This window comes from Cygnus olor, chromosome 15 (genome assembly GCF_009769625.2).
Source record: "Cygnus olor isolate bCygOlo1 chromosome 15, bCygOlo1.pri.v2, whole genome shotgun sequence".
NCBI lineage: Eukaryota > Metazoa > Chordata > Aves > Anseriformes > Anatidae > Cygnus > Cygnus olor.
Window position 1 is genome coordinate 5,042,483 of NC_049183.1, and position 13,560 is coordinate 5,056,042.

The 13,560-nt window shown below is 56.1% G+C and overlaps 1 protein-coding gene across 6 annotated transcripts in view; it reads left to right on the forward strand.

The window, feature by feature from the left end:
- LOC121078304 (ankyrin repeat and fibronectin type-III domain-containing protein 1-like) overlaps positions 1-13,560 on the forward strand; it is a 216,402-nt gene that overhangs the window by 29,961 nt on the left and 172,881 nt on the right. Inside the window, exon 1 of one of the 6 annotated variants that reach the window (XM_040574323.1) lies at positions 9,053-9,384. The exons of the other annotated variants lie outside the window; for them this stretch is intronic. The gene's annotated coding sequence lies outside the window, so the exon portion shown is untranslated. Of the gene's footprint in view, positions 1-9,052; positions 9,385-13,560 lie in introns of those variants that run through there. 6 annotated transcript variants of the gene reach the window in all.

A 13,560-nucleotide genomic window follows, 5' to 3' on the forward strand; every position in this document is an offset into this window, starting at 1 on the left:
GGGAGTGTGTGCAGTGCTGGATGTTGGAGCGCCTGGGAGCTGGACATGCTGCACCACAGCCAGGCGTCAGGTTTTGGCCACTGTTCGCTGAGCTCCGTCTCTGCTGCCTTGAGTTCAGTCCTTCCATCCTGCTCCTGTGGAACTAGGAAGTTCTTCTGTGTGTCTGCACCGAGCAGATGGTTCAGGGTGGGAAACTTCCAACAGCTGAAGAGGTCGGCGAGGGCTGTGCGGTGCCATCTCCTGCTGCAACGCTTGTAAAAGCCGGACACTTAAAAGCAGGGAAGTGTGCAGTTCAAGGAGATCATAAATCTTACCTTGCCCGCATCGCAAACACAAAATGTATCCTTCACACCTGGTGCAAAGAACAGTACAGTTTCAAAGGACCGTCAACTCTCCCTTTTACTGGGGCATTGATATTCAGGCTCAGCTAGAAATTCTCCCCCCAAAGTGACAATTGCAACAGGCCTGATCCTGGCAAAGGGGCTAGGTGCGAGTAACTTGACTTGGTGTAACCACAGGGATTACTTGGGGCCCAGTCCAGTGGCAGCAAAGTCACAGAGCATCTTGCTGTAGGCCTAAATGGGTTCAGTGAGTGTAGTGGGAGCGTGCCCAACGGGTGTGCGTAGATGTGCTACGCCGGGAGTCTGTGGTCAGCCCTGTGGGGGGAGCAAAGCGGTTGTGTGATTATGGACCCACAGGTTTTGTTCTGTCCATTAGCATGTCACGTAACCCGAAGTGAGAGGGGATGGCTGGGGCTCCTGAGCCTTTGCGTGTTGTCCCTGTCCCGCTCCATCAGCGAAACAAAGTACTGCAGGCCTCCGAAGCTGGGGACTGGTGTCACCCCTGCAGGGTGGCCTGGCGGCCACCTTCGGCATGAGGGCTGTGGCATTGACTCATAAAGCTTTGCTGAGGTTTTGGGTCTTGCTGCTGATCCGGGGGTGCCCTGGGCAGGGCAATGTCAGAGCCTGTAAGCGGGTTTGGGAAGGAAACAGATTGGCTGTGCGCATCTCCAAGGGCCTGTTTGTCCTCTGGTTGGTTGTACCTGGTGAGTGTCCTGGGGCTCCTGCACTCCGGGGTTGTGCAATGAACCTGTGATTTCAGCCTGTTTGGGAAAACTTCAAATGTCAATGCTATGGTAGTTATGAAATTTTCTACTATACGGTTCATTTTCAGGTAGAAGGTTATATTTGTGCTTCCCTGGTTTTCAGAGATGTCCCTCCGCAGGCATATGGTAAGCTGGGACCTTTGGTCCTTATAGCAGATGTCTGTATATGTTTATATACCCACCCTTGTGCGGTTCTCCCTCCCCCTGCTCGCTGGAGGTGCTGAGCATCGTGATGAAAATGGTATGAGATTGTTGTTTTGTTCTAGCCTGGGTTTAAGCGATGTGTTTGAGAAGCAATATGTGCTTCAAATGAGGGACCTTTGTAAAACTGCAGTGTCTCAGGAGCTCTCAACAATCATCTTTGAAAAAACATCCATCTCCTCCTTTTCTTTTTGCTTTGGATTTCTTTCAAGCTGAGTGCTTTGGGGTTTTGCAAATGTCAAGAAGCAAAGCCATAGCTTACACTGGGATCACAGAGCGTTTAAGCAAAGCCCTCTGAAGCCGCCGCGCGGCGATGCTCCTGCAGGCTGGGGCAGAAGCGTTTGGTTTCGTCGGCTGCACTGATCTTGTGTCGGGGTGGGCGATGGCTCTTCGAGCTCCGCTTGTGCTGTTGGTCAGACCAGCAGAAGGCTGCACCAGGAGCTTTGTGCTGGAGGATGCTGCAAAGCATCAGAACCAAGAGCCTCCCGGGCTGGCTCTGCTGTGGGCTCTGGGTGCGTGGGTCGGCGTGGTGGCAGTGGGATGCTCCTGGAGAGGTGCCTGCAGCTGCTGGCGGTGCAGCGCCTGGTTCCGTGTGCTTGGTTCCCTACTGGTGGCGCTCAGCGGCTGGAAGAAGGCTCTTCTGGGGGCCTTAGGGACAGAAGGCGAGGGGTTGGCTTTGCGGTCACCTCGGGACTGCTCGCTTTTGAACAGGTTGGGGTTTTATCACTGTTTGCAGCATGTTGTGTAGAAGGGCAGCAGGTTCGTGAACAGCAACGAGAAAAGTAACTTTGCCTGATGTAGTATGCTGGAGCCAAGTGGCTGGGAGGGGAGAAACTTTCCTGGGATGGGAGAAACTTCAATAGCCCAGAAATATTTTTGTTTACTTCTATGTGAAAATGGAGCTGGCAATAAAGTGGGCTCCAAGGAACTTCCCACGTGGGCTGCGAGCCTGAGCTAGCAGGCAGCGGGTTTCACTGCTCCTTCTCTAAACGTCAGACCACAAAACCATCTCGAGGTGAGAGAGCCCTTTCCCAACGGCCTCAAATGGTTTCATGAATTTCTGCTTTGTCCCAGACCCAGAAAGGCTGCTGAAGGTTTTGGCAGGCAGGGACTGGCACCGACTCCCGAGCAGCTGCACTGGTGGTGGCCGCTCTTAATAGCGTGCGAAGGGGAGGTGTGCGGAGCAGCGATGGGACAGGGCGGTGCGCAGGGGATAACCTCTGCTTTTGCAGAGGGGAGGCAGTTTCCCAGTTCTCGATTCCGTCCCTGATCTTAGGCTCAGGGTGGTGCTGGACTGCAGCTGGGCAGGGGCTGCTGGGGGTCCCCACGCCTGCCAGGACTGGGGCCGGCCGAGCGTCCAAGCGCGGCAGAGCAGGGAGGTCGGGGAGCAGCAGGAGATCTTCTGGCCCCAGAGAAATGCTGCTGTTGACGCTGTTTTTGTTGCAAGTCAATGATTCATTGCCAGCTTTAACGGTAGAGCAAAGCGTATTTACTCGCCTTGTTTGGACGGATGATAATCGCTGGATAAGAAACTGTCAGATGGGAATCAATTAGAGGCTTCCACTCTGCAATGAAAGATCGCAGTTGACATCTGATGCCCTGTGAAACTAAGTAAGGACAATGCTGCTATTTATACAGCTCCCCTCCAGTTCCTTCCCTTATTCTCCTGTCATCTTCTTTGCTCCACTGCTGGAACTTTGACCCTCTGTCAGTTGCTCCCCGAGCAAGTGCCCGTAGCGGTCCTTTCGCAGTCCTTTCGCGTTTCCTGGGAAGAGATCTTTGTGTTGGCAAGGGGTGTGCGTGTGGGTGGGACAGCAGAGCTGGAGGAGCGGTGAATGCCTCTTCCCTTCTCTCCCCAGGACGAGGCAGCGATTGCAGAAGGCTGGGTTTCTGCCGGGGGGGCTCGGCACAAGGCGTGGGGTTTGTGGCCTGCGAGTGGGGCTGGGTGTGTGGCTGTACCTGGAGCAGTGGGCTCAGAGGGGGCTGAGGACGGGCCGGGTGCTGTTTCTGCCCTGGGTTTGCTGCTCTGGGTGGTGGTGTGGCCTTTTGCCGCTCGTCACTTGGTTCCTTGGTGTGTTGGATGGTGACACGGCTTCACCTGCTTCTGCCGGGGGCTGCCTCGTGCCAGGAGCGGTCGGGGTCTGAGGGCGGCCTTGGCAGTGTGTACGTCGTGTGGGGAGGTGGGATGGGGCAGGGAGGCGATGGCTCTTCCAAACAAAGCCTCTGCTGTGCTGGAAGTCCTGCAAAGCTCCCGTGTTAGGGCGGTCATGGTCAGCCGGTGTCACCATGACATCTCCTTGCCTACGGCCGAGCCAATGCTGCCGGAGCCGCGGTGAGTCAGCGGCGGTGACTCAGGAAGGTCACTGGGTGTACGTGCCCTCAGGGCGGGGGGGGGGGTCGAGCTGCGTTTGATACAGCTTGCTTGAAAGCTTCCTTACCAAGTGGGGACGCTTCGCCTTCAACTGGGGCTTCTCTGCTTGGGTGCCAGCAGGCTGCTGCCGCGGGGAGCCCTGGCTCATCGGAGTGAGCCCCGGGGGTGCGGGTGCTGTCCTGGGGGCTGCAGCGCTCTGAGGGGCACGCACGAGTGAACCGGCTGTCCACCTGGGAGAGACGACCCGTCTTAAACTGAGCATCCATGCGGAAATACGATGTCGTGGAGGAAAAGTTTGCAATGGGCTCGCCTCCTTGTTTTCTTGCTTGGTACCATATTAAGTGCACTGAAGAGCATTTCCCTGGAATATAGCCAGCCCTGAACATGAATGCTCTTGTCACAAGTAAAGGAAAAGCTTTTTAGTGAGGTAAAATGATTAGCTATTCTTACCTAGGGACTTAATTTTGAGGTTGGTTGAAGCTCTGAGGACAGGCACTTGATCTTATCTTAGCTGCTTTCTCTCATTTTTCTCCCTTTAATGTTACAAAATAATTCTTGATGTCTGTTTTGATTGTTGGTTTTCCAAGTATTCTCCAGTGAAGGCACAAAATCCTGTGGAAACTTCAGATGTGGGGCTTTTTCTGTGACACGTGTGGAGCTGTGGTGCTGTGCTGTGCGGACCCCTTGGGAAGAGCCTTTGGGTTTGCAGGATCTCTGATCTGCCAGCTGGGACCTACTCTGCCAGCAGGGACGTGCGTTAGGCTTGGCAGAACCAAGGTGAAAACCAGCCCTGCGCTCTCCTGCTGGTGCCTTGTCTCTGCGGCACGTTGGCATGGGCTTGAAAGAGAAGAGGAGCAGGTGAGAGCGCTTCAGGAAGGGTCCTGCAGCGGCTGAGGTCAGCTTTTGTTGGCGCAATGGCTAGAAGTACCGGGCCCAAACCCAGCGAAGCCGTCCGGCCCCGGCGCCCCGTGGTGGGAGCCGCTGAGCCTTGCGGGATGGGGCCGGCGGCGTGTCCGTGCTCACGGGCAAGGAGTGGGGGCGAGCAGGGTCTGCAGGCCCAGAAGTGTGCGTACCGCTTGGGTCTCCTCCCCTGGAACTGGACGAGGCTGATCCCGTACGGAAATGTAAATGTCTGGCCAGGTAATAATTAACGGCGACGGCTGTCCTGGTGAATGCCCCTCCTGGGGTTACACTGGGTCCGTGCGGCTGGTTGTGCTGCCTGCGCGGAGCTTGGTGCGCCCTGAGCGGAGCAGGGCTATGGGCACGAGAGGCGAGGGCTGGGTTTTGCCCTCCTTTCCTCCCCTTTTCCCCGGGTACTCTGCTGCCTGCCCTGGCCGTGTGTGGCTGCGCGAGCCGGACACAGCCTCCGCTGCGCTCCCCATCCCACTCCCAGCGCCCGCATCCCGGCGTGGTGCCCGGTCGGATCTGCCCAGGGGAATGCGGGGCTGCGGGATGCGACCTGCCCCGGGGGGCTGCCCACGCCTGCCCGGCCTGCCTCTGCCAGGAGCCACCGTGCTGATGGCTTTGGCAAGTTTATGCTGTTGATTTTTGCCTCTGATGCCAACATCAGGAAGCATGCTGAAATAAATTAAGAGGAGGGCTGGAGGAAAGCCAAAGCCTTTCCATGGCTCTGGCTGGAGAGCTGAAGGAGTGAGGTGTCTCTGCCTCGGCTGCTCTGGGCTGCAGGATGGACCGAGAAGTAGCTGATGTGCCGTGGGTAAATTAATCCACACACCTGCGAAATTGTAGCTGCTCAACTTAATGATGAACTGCAGCTTATCCTGGTACGACTGCGAGATAAGGGCATCGTAAAAAGTTTACAGCCGTAATAAACGGGTCCTGATGTAAGGACGGTGTTGTTCTTTCACACCGCTGCTGGGGTGCTTCCTGGGGAAGACAGGCAGCTGGCTTCTCCCTGCCCTGGCCCCAGCTCCCCCTTTGCTGCCGTGGCTGGAGGCCAGCGCAGCTCTGGCACTGCCTGCTCACACCCTGCTGCCGGGTGGGAGCGCAGGCACACGCTGCTTCCTGCTGCTTGGGGACCGGGCTGCTGGCGCAGAGCGAGCCTGGTGTGTCACGCTGCTTCTCACCTCGTCAGTGTTTTAGCTGGTAAGTCTTTTAGCCGGGGCCTTGAAAAACCGCGGATTTTCTTTACTGAACGTTATGCTTTGCTTTAAAGCTCCTGGTTGGCATCAGCTCTGCCAGCACATCGCATCCAGGCTGGCGGCGCTCCCAGCAGCACAGACACGGCCACGTCCCCGCGTCCGTGCCCCCGTGCCCCGGCTGCTGCTGGGCTCTGCCCTGGCTCAGCGCCCAGTGCTGCTTCCCAGCCTCTGGGATTTCGGTGCCAAGCGTGTGCTGCGTGGAGGTGAGGTGTGCTCATGCCGTGGGGGAGCCGAGGGGGCAGCCCTGGTGCCTCCGGCCCCTTGGGGCTTGGTGGTTGCCTGGGTCTCGCCCCCTGCTCGGCCCTGGGGGGCTGCGGAGCTCTTCCTGCTGTGTGGGACGATGCTGGATGCTACGTGGTTGAACAGCCTGCGGAGCCTTTTTGCTGGCAAGTTTTATAGGCATGGCTTGGGTTTCTGGCTCACACGTGAATTAATGAGTAGCAAAGCTTATTTCTTTCTCGTTTTTCATACGTTCATGGTTGTTTCATGGGTTTGATTGTGGGGTTTTGTGCTGTATGAAATGGTGACAGGTCACCGGGGCAGTATCTGGCCTCTGAGAGCCTGGACGTTGTAGATAAAGGGAGTGCTGGGGTGGGTGATGGAAATCAGCGATCCCGTGATAGAGCCAGGTGCTGGGGTAGGCAGTGCTGAACCCAACCCCAGGTCACCACCTGACATGCACGCACACAATGTTGCTTAATGGTGATCTTTTTTTGTACTTCAGGACTCACTACCTGGTACTTCGGAGCTGCAGGGTCCTGCTGTGTTTGTGGGGGGGCTGTGCTGAGTTTGGAGAGGGGAGCCCTGTCCCGTGGCTGTGCCGCCCCACGGGAGCTGCAGCAGAGCGTTGCCCATTGCAGTGAGCGTCCTGCAGGGCCCTGCGTGCTCTGGAGGCTGTCTGCTCACTGTCTTGGGTCGCTGGCCTTCCCCCTGGAGGAGAAAACACAGCAAGCAAACATGCTCTGCGTAGCTTGGTAGCCAGGTAGGGAACGGTTGAGGAGCTGATGGCGTTTTTATTGTCAGGCTTTGCTGTGCGTGTTCACAGGCTGTTTGTTGCACAGGTCCGTGTAGGGTTGTTGTCCAGGCGTGGCTATTGTGGTTGGTACTCTCCAGGGTGACTGGCCCCTGGGGAGGATGCTGGTGGTGGTGGGCCCTTTTCTGGAGCTGCTGGGAGAGGGCTGGCCTCTGCCAACCCCCTTATCTGTCACAGAATCATAGAATGGCTCGGGTTGGAAGCGACCTTAAAGACCAAACCAGCTCCAAACCCCTGCCATGGCAGGAATGCCACCCACTAGGTCAGATTGGTCAGGGCCTCATCCAGCCTGGCCTCGAACACCTTCAGGGATGGGGCATCCACAGCTGCTCTGGGCATCCCTTCCTTCTGGTGTACCAGCTGCACCACTCAGCTCGGTGTCATCTGCAAACTTGCTGAGGGTGCACTCGATCCCCCTGCCTGTGTCACTGATACAGGTATTAAACAGCGCCGGTCTCAGGACGGGCCCCTGAGGGACACCACTCGTCCCCGGCCTCCACCTGGACATGGAGCCACTGACCACCACTCTCTGGGTGCAGTCACGGAGCCAAGTCCGAGTAGATGACATTGGTTGGTCTTCCCTTGCCAACTGATGCAGTCCCTCCATCACAGAAGGCCACCAGCTTGGTCAGGCACGACTTGCCCTTGGTGAAGCCGTGCTGGCTGTCCCGGATCACCTTCTTGTCCTGCATGTGCCTGAACATTGCTTCCAGGAGGATCTTTTCCGTGATCCTCCCAGGCACAGAGGTGAGGCTCACCGGTCTGTAGTTCCCTGGGTCCTCCTTTCAACCCTTTTTAAAAACGGGAGCGATGTTCCTCTTTTTCCAGTCACGGGGAACTTCTCCTGACTGCCAGAACTTTTCAAATATGATGGAGAGAGTCTCAGGACCTTGGGATGCCTGGTGTTTGTCCCCACACAGGGGGAACACAGAACACAGGCGTGCAGCAGGGCTTGGCACAGGGGGATCAGAGCTCGGCTGCCACGGCTCCGCTGGCGTCCCCTCCTGTCCCTGCGAGCTGCCTTTGGGATCCCGCTACCAACCCCTTCCCCAGGGGTGAGATCTCCTTAACGGGCTGTTGGCGCAGCTCACGGTGCAAGTGGCTAGAGCAGTCAAATAGGGAGAATAAATGTCTGCTCTGTAGTTTACTTTTCACAGGCTGGTTCTTGGAGTTGGCAGACGTAGAGCGCTAATGAGAGTGCGGGGGAAGAGCTTTGCTTTGGGTAGGAAGGCTCTTCCCTGCAGGGTTTTGCTTAAGTAAGCAACTTTATGAAGTCTGGGAGGACAGCTAAAGCTCTGGGCTATTAATTGATGCTGGATTTAATCCATGTGCAGGTCAAAAAAGAAAAAAAAAAAAAAAGAAAAAAAAAAAGGAAAAGATAATTGTGCTTGCGTCTCGTTACCCTGCAGTTCTGTGCAGCAGCTGAATGGTGAAGGAAGAGCCTGAACAAACAACTGCCCAAACAGCGAGGTGCTTCGGTTGCGGCAGCTGCCTGGGGAGGAAGTTTGTGCTCGCGTTCAGTCCGTGGTGTCGGCTGTGCGGGGACGTCGGGGCTCCAGCTGGCACCATCAGGCAGCAAAGTCTGCCTTGGGAAGGACTTTAAACTTTAAAAAAGTGATGTGTGTGCATATATGTATCTTTATATATAAAAAAAAATATAAAAAATATATAAGGCGGTAGGCCAGGGCCCATCGCCCCCACCTGCTGGTCCCCGGGGCACCGTTACTTCTTTGGGATTGCGGTGGTCTGGGGGAGGCTGCCGCAGGTTTGGGAAGAGGTCCCACGACTCGTTCCTACCAGAAAACACTCTGACACAGTAGACATAGAGCCAAAGAGCTCCTCAGTGTTTACTTTTTATTTTTAGAAGACAATAAGCGAGCGGATCGGGCTGCAGGCGGAAACGGTGGCTCTGAAATTCAGGCCCCCCCCCCCCCCGCCCTTGTCAGGAAGCACACGCTGCACGTGCGCCCGGCCGGGATGCTCGCAGACAAAGAGTTTCTTGATGCTTTTTTCTTCCCCCTTCAGCTCCCTCGCCTCTAGGCAGAAGATTTGCCTGCTGACAGACACACTGGAGGCTTGCACGGAGCTGGGCTCCCTGCGCTGGGAGAGCGCAGCTGTGCCTGGCTGCTTTGTTAGCAGCCGTTTGCCCCGGGGCGGGGAAGAGCTTCCCGATTTTTCTTTTCGGTTGTCTTGGACCGGGGAACGAAACCATCGTTGGTGTAGCACTGGCGGTGGTGAGCACGGGGCTGCGGGGGCTCCCGGGGCCGTCCTTCCTGCACACAACGCGGTCGGTCGCGGTGCCCAGCGGGTCCCCGGCACGGCTCGAGCCCGTCGCGCCGTTCCTTTTGCTCCTTCACCCCTCGGGTGCTGCGGCGAGGCACGGGCTGTCCTGGGGAGACGTGTTCCTGCGGCTTGGTTGTGCCTGCTCCTACCAGACATCCCTGCCTGCCACCGAAATGCCCCCGTTCTCCTTTTGCCAAAAAGAAGCCGTAAGACCAAGCTGAGCATAAAGGTGTGTTCCTCGTGGCCGTGCCGGCGAGCGGGGCTGCGGTGGGAGCTGGGTTTGTGCTTGCTGGCTCCCTGCTGGGCACGGGGGCCTGGCAGCGCCGTGCTCTGCCCGGTGCCTGGCTGGGTGGTGGGCGGCTTGCTGTCTGCTTTCCTCCGGGGCTTTCTCCTTGTCTGTGGTATCTTGTGTTTCTGAGGCCAAGGAGCCTCGTATGAAGCATGCTGTGGGCAGGTGTGTGGTGGCAGGTGCTGTCACGGTGGCCAGCAAGCCCTTGCAGGGGCCGTGTGCTGCTGGGGACGGGCTATTGCTGTGGCTGGAAGCTGTGCAGACAATCGAAGTTCGTGCAGAGAACAGCGAAGGCTCTTTCACAGAGCCGGGACTGCCGCAGCGTGGCACAGCCCGTGCTCCTCCAGGGTCCCCCTGCCCTCGGGCTCCTTGGGTCTGCATCTGGCTGCCTGCCTCTGCGGGCAGGAGGTGGGTATGCAGGGAGGAGGTGGGCACGGCCGTGAGCTGGGAACGATCTGGAAGAGCTGCTGCTGGGTCGGGGAGGCAGCGGCGCTGTCTGGGTCGCCACCAGCGGCACGGCACGGCCCCCATCCCGGCTGGGTGGCTCGCTCCTTCGTTCCCTGCACGGGGAGCGACTGCATCGTGCTTGTAATGAATTTCCTCCCCTCCCATCCTCTCAAGTTGGCAGGGAAGGGAGTAGCTTGTTCTTGAGCGTTTGCCAGCCTTCATAAAGCAAGTGTTTGGCATGGGCTTTGTGGCAAACCAAGTTCCTGCTGGGCAGCAGCGCGGAGGGAGTGGTGCTGTGTCGCCATCCGACCCCCGCCGTGCCTTTCTGCCGTGGGTACGGAGGGGGACGCTGTGTCGTAGGGTCCGTGAGTAGCTGCCTGTGTCCCTCCCTGCGCACTAACACATCGCTGCTCCCTCTCCAAGCAGCGGGAGGCTTCGTAGCCGGCAGCAGCCCGGAGCTGCCAGCTCTGCTCGGCCGTTCCTTCCTCCTCCTGCTCCACAGCTGCCGGGAATGCCAGAGCAGTGAACGTGCGGCTCCGGCTTCCTTCTCGTGAAGGTGCTGATTTGGTGGCAAATGGGCACAGAACTCTTTCAGGGACTATGAGTTAAAAGCAAGAGGAAACAACCCAAACCCCCAGGAGTTCTCAGATAAGTCTTCACTTCTTCTTGGCAAAACGTGATTTCCCTTACTTTTCCCTGAAGGGAGCTCCTGAAGCAGTTGATTTCTATGCTGTTTTTGGCTGTGACCATTTCATGCAGAGAAGTCAAAGTCATTAAGGTAAAAATCAGCATTTGCTGGGCCAGTGACCCTCATTTTGCGAGTAAGGCACAAGATTTAGCTATAAACGTAACAAGCTGACGAATTATCGAAAGGTGTATGAGTCAAACCCCGTTGATAAAAGGCAGGTGGGCCTGTTTCTGTAGGGGGTCCTGCACAGGCTGCCGGGTGGGTTACAGTCTCCGGCCATTGGTCCCAATGTCCTAGGGTATGAAATGAATCCCGCTCCAGGAGCAGCTGCTGTGATACTGCAGGACCAAACCTGCCCCAAGAGCATCCTCTCTTGGCTGAGAGATGTCAGTTAAGACGTAGAGGGGCAGAGAACAGCTTCATAAGTAAACGCCTGACTCTGTCGTGCAATCTGGATGTGAACAGTAGTGCTGCTGTCTTGTCAGGATGGCCGGGAAGGGTGTGCATGATGTTTTCTTCCTTTTGTAGGTCATTTTAAGGTAAATCAGAGAGCTGCTCTGCGGGCTTGCCTTTCCAGTACCTAATTTGTCCAAGTGATTCTTACGTTGGGTAATGAGCTGGAAGATTTTCCCAGTGCTGAAGGGCAAGCCCCTTAGCTGCCTCATAAATTATGTTTCCCTGGCATCTTTCTCCATGTCCGATGCAGTGATCAGAGCACTAACTGCTTGGCTGAGGTTGCAGTCCCCAGTTCACAAGCAGGAAAATGTTTCTATCTGAAACCGGGGTTTCCAGGCTTCCACCCGACAAATGGTCTAGATTTTGCAAGACTTTTTTTGAAGAATTTTTGGCCAGATGCTTTCCATTGTTTTAGCACCCACAGCCAGAACAGGAGCAAAGGAAAGTGGTTCCCCTGGCCGGGTGCGTTAACGCAAATCCAGCGGCGTGGTCCTGGCTTGGTGAGGGCAGATTCCTTGATTAGCAGGGGTGACGGAGGATGCAGCTCAAATATTTCTTTTCCGTCAGCGTCCAGCTTTAGTGAAGCAAAATAAGGACTTGTAAATAGCGTTCTTCATTGTGTTCATTTCTTTTCCTGAACAAATTTCCCCAGTACTATAAATGCTGAAGCAGAGAGCAGTTCCGCAGTGAAGACCGAAGCTAGACAGATATTTGTCTGAATTTCAGTGATGCTGAAGACTGGCAGCTGCCTTTATCAGTCTATCATAGGGCAAATCTGCAACAGGCAGCTTAGTGATATGTGCATTAAGGCTGGGAGGCTAAAAGCAAAGGCACTTTGAGCAGAAAGATATGAAAATGGAGCGGTGTTGTGATGTGTCAGAAAAAGCAGTGAAAAGTCTATTTTTAGGAGTTTTTTCCTCTATTATCCCTAATGGAGGAAGACTTTATGCTAAAGCTTCCTCTTGTTCTAGCTTTCTGCATTTCCCTGTCCTGTTGGTTTTTTTTTTTTTTCCTCCTGTGGGAGGTGGTTGCTGCTTCTGCCTCGGCTTTTTAATGGGGCATCTCATCTCCCTTACCATACCAGGTTTCAGGCTAATGAGGATATGTCCCTGTAATAATAAATGAGTGTCAGCCTGGCAGTAAGTAAATGCGTTGGGTGTTCTTGCCAAGCCATGCATATTTATTGAGGTCAGTAGGAAGCCCTAATATATTTTGGCTGCTAGCGCCAAATGGAGGGGAGGAGGCCATATGGAAGTAAAAGCACGTACTTGTTGCTCACGCATCTACTCTTTCTGTTGAATAAGAAATGAATGTAATCAATTAGCTAATGTAATCCATTATCAATCCGGTGACTGGTGGTCGTCCAGGAAGAGGACAGCACACCCCGGTTTTGTATCGGCTTAGTGTCGGAGGTACCAGGTGGACTAAGGGAGGTTTGTGCCCTCACCGGGAGCGCGGGTGCTGTTGTTGCAGCAAAGCTCTGCCCGTCCGCAGAGGCAGGGCACCGCGCCCGTCTGCATCGTGGCCTCTCCGGGACAGAGGCAGGGTCTAGGTTAGGCCCGGGGGGATCACAGGCAGGGGGCCCCACCGCTTGGGTGGGCAGCGAGGGGCCCCGACTGCGGGCTCGCAGCCTTCCTTCCCCACGTCTCACCGCTTCCAGGGATAAATGCTGGTGCTGCAGTCGGGAGCAGTGCTTGGGCAGGGTGCTGGGCAGGCGGCCTGTGTTTTGTTGGAGTAACGCAACGAGACCTGGCTGGGACTGAGGTGGGAACGACAGGGTTTGCACCACTGATGAGAGCAGCATATACGCAGCCAAACCTGATGATTTCACTGCAGCATTTCAGTCGATTATTTCAGCTTTCCGTTGGGAGTGCTGATTGATGATGAAAAAATGTTCTGATTCCCATTATTTCTGGTCAGGTTTTTCGCATGGAGTTGAGGGCAGGATTCCCCTGCTCAGGGGAAGCGTGCACAGTGCTGGGCTGTCCTCGGTGCCCTTGGTGGGTGCCGTTAAAGGTTTCCCATGGTTCAGATCCGTGCTGGGATCACCCGAGAGCAGCGTGTAGGTTGGAGGCAAACCCAGCGTCATGCAGTGAGGACACGTGGCTGCTGGCTCCCTGCGGGCAAGTGGGCTCTCCTCATCCTGGAGGCTCCAGCAATAAGCAAAAATAGGAAGGGAGGAAATGGGAGAAAGCCTGTTGTCCTTGGGGGGCTGTGTTTGTGTTTTTGTTCTTTTCATATGGAAATCATTCCTGGCACCGACTTAAGTTCAAGTGCTGGGAAGGGAAGGGATGGGATGGGTCTGAGAGCACTGCTCGGCTTACCCCCGAGGCGTGCCAGCCCGGGCTGGAAGGAGAACAGGGGTGGTAAATGGATCTCGGGAGGGATGTGCCCCACCACGCCTTACCCTGATCTGCCCAGTGGCGCAAGGCTGCGCTAGGGGGGTTGCACTTTGTGCTGAAGGGCCTTGCGTGCTCAACCGAGGTGAGAGCCGTGGTGGGACCCCCAGCTCGTCCCACGTGTGG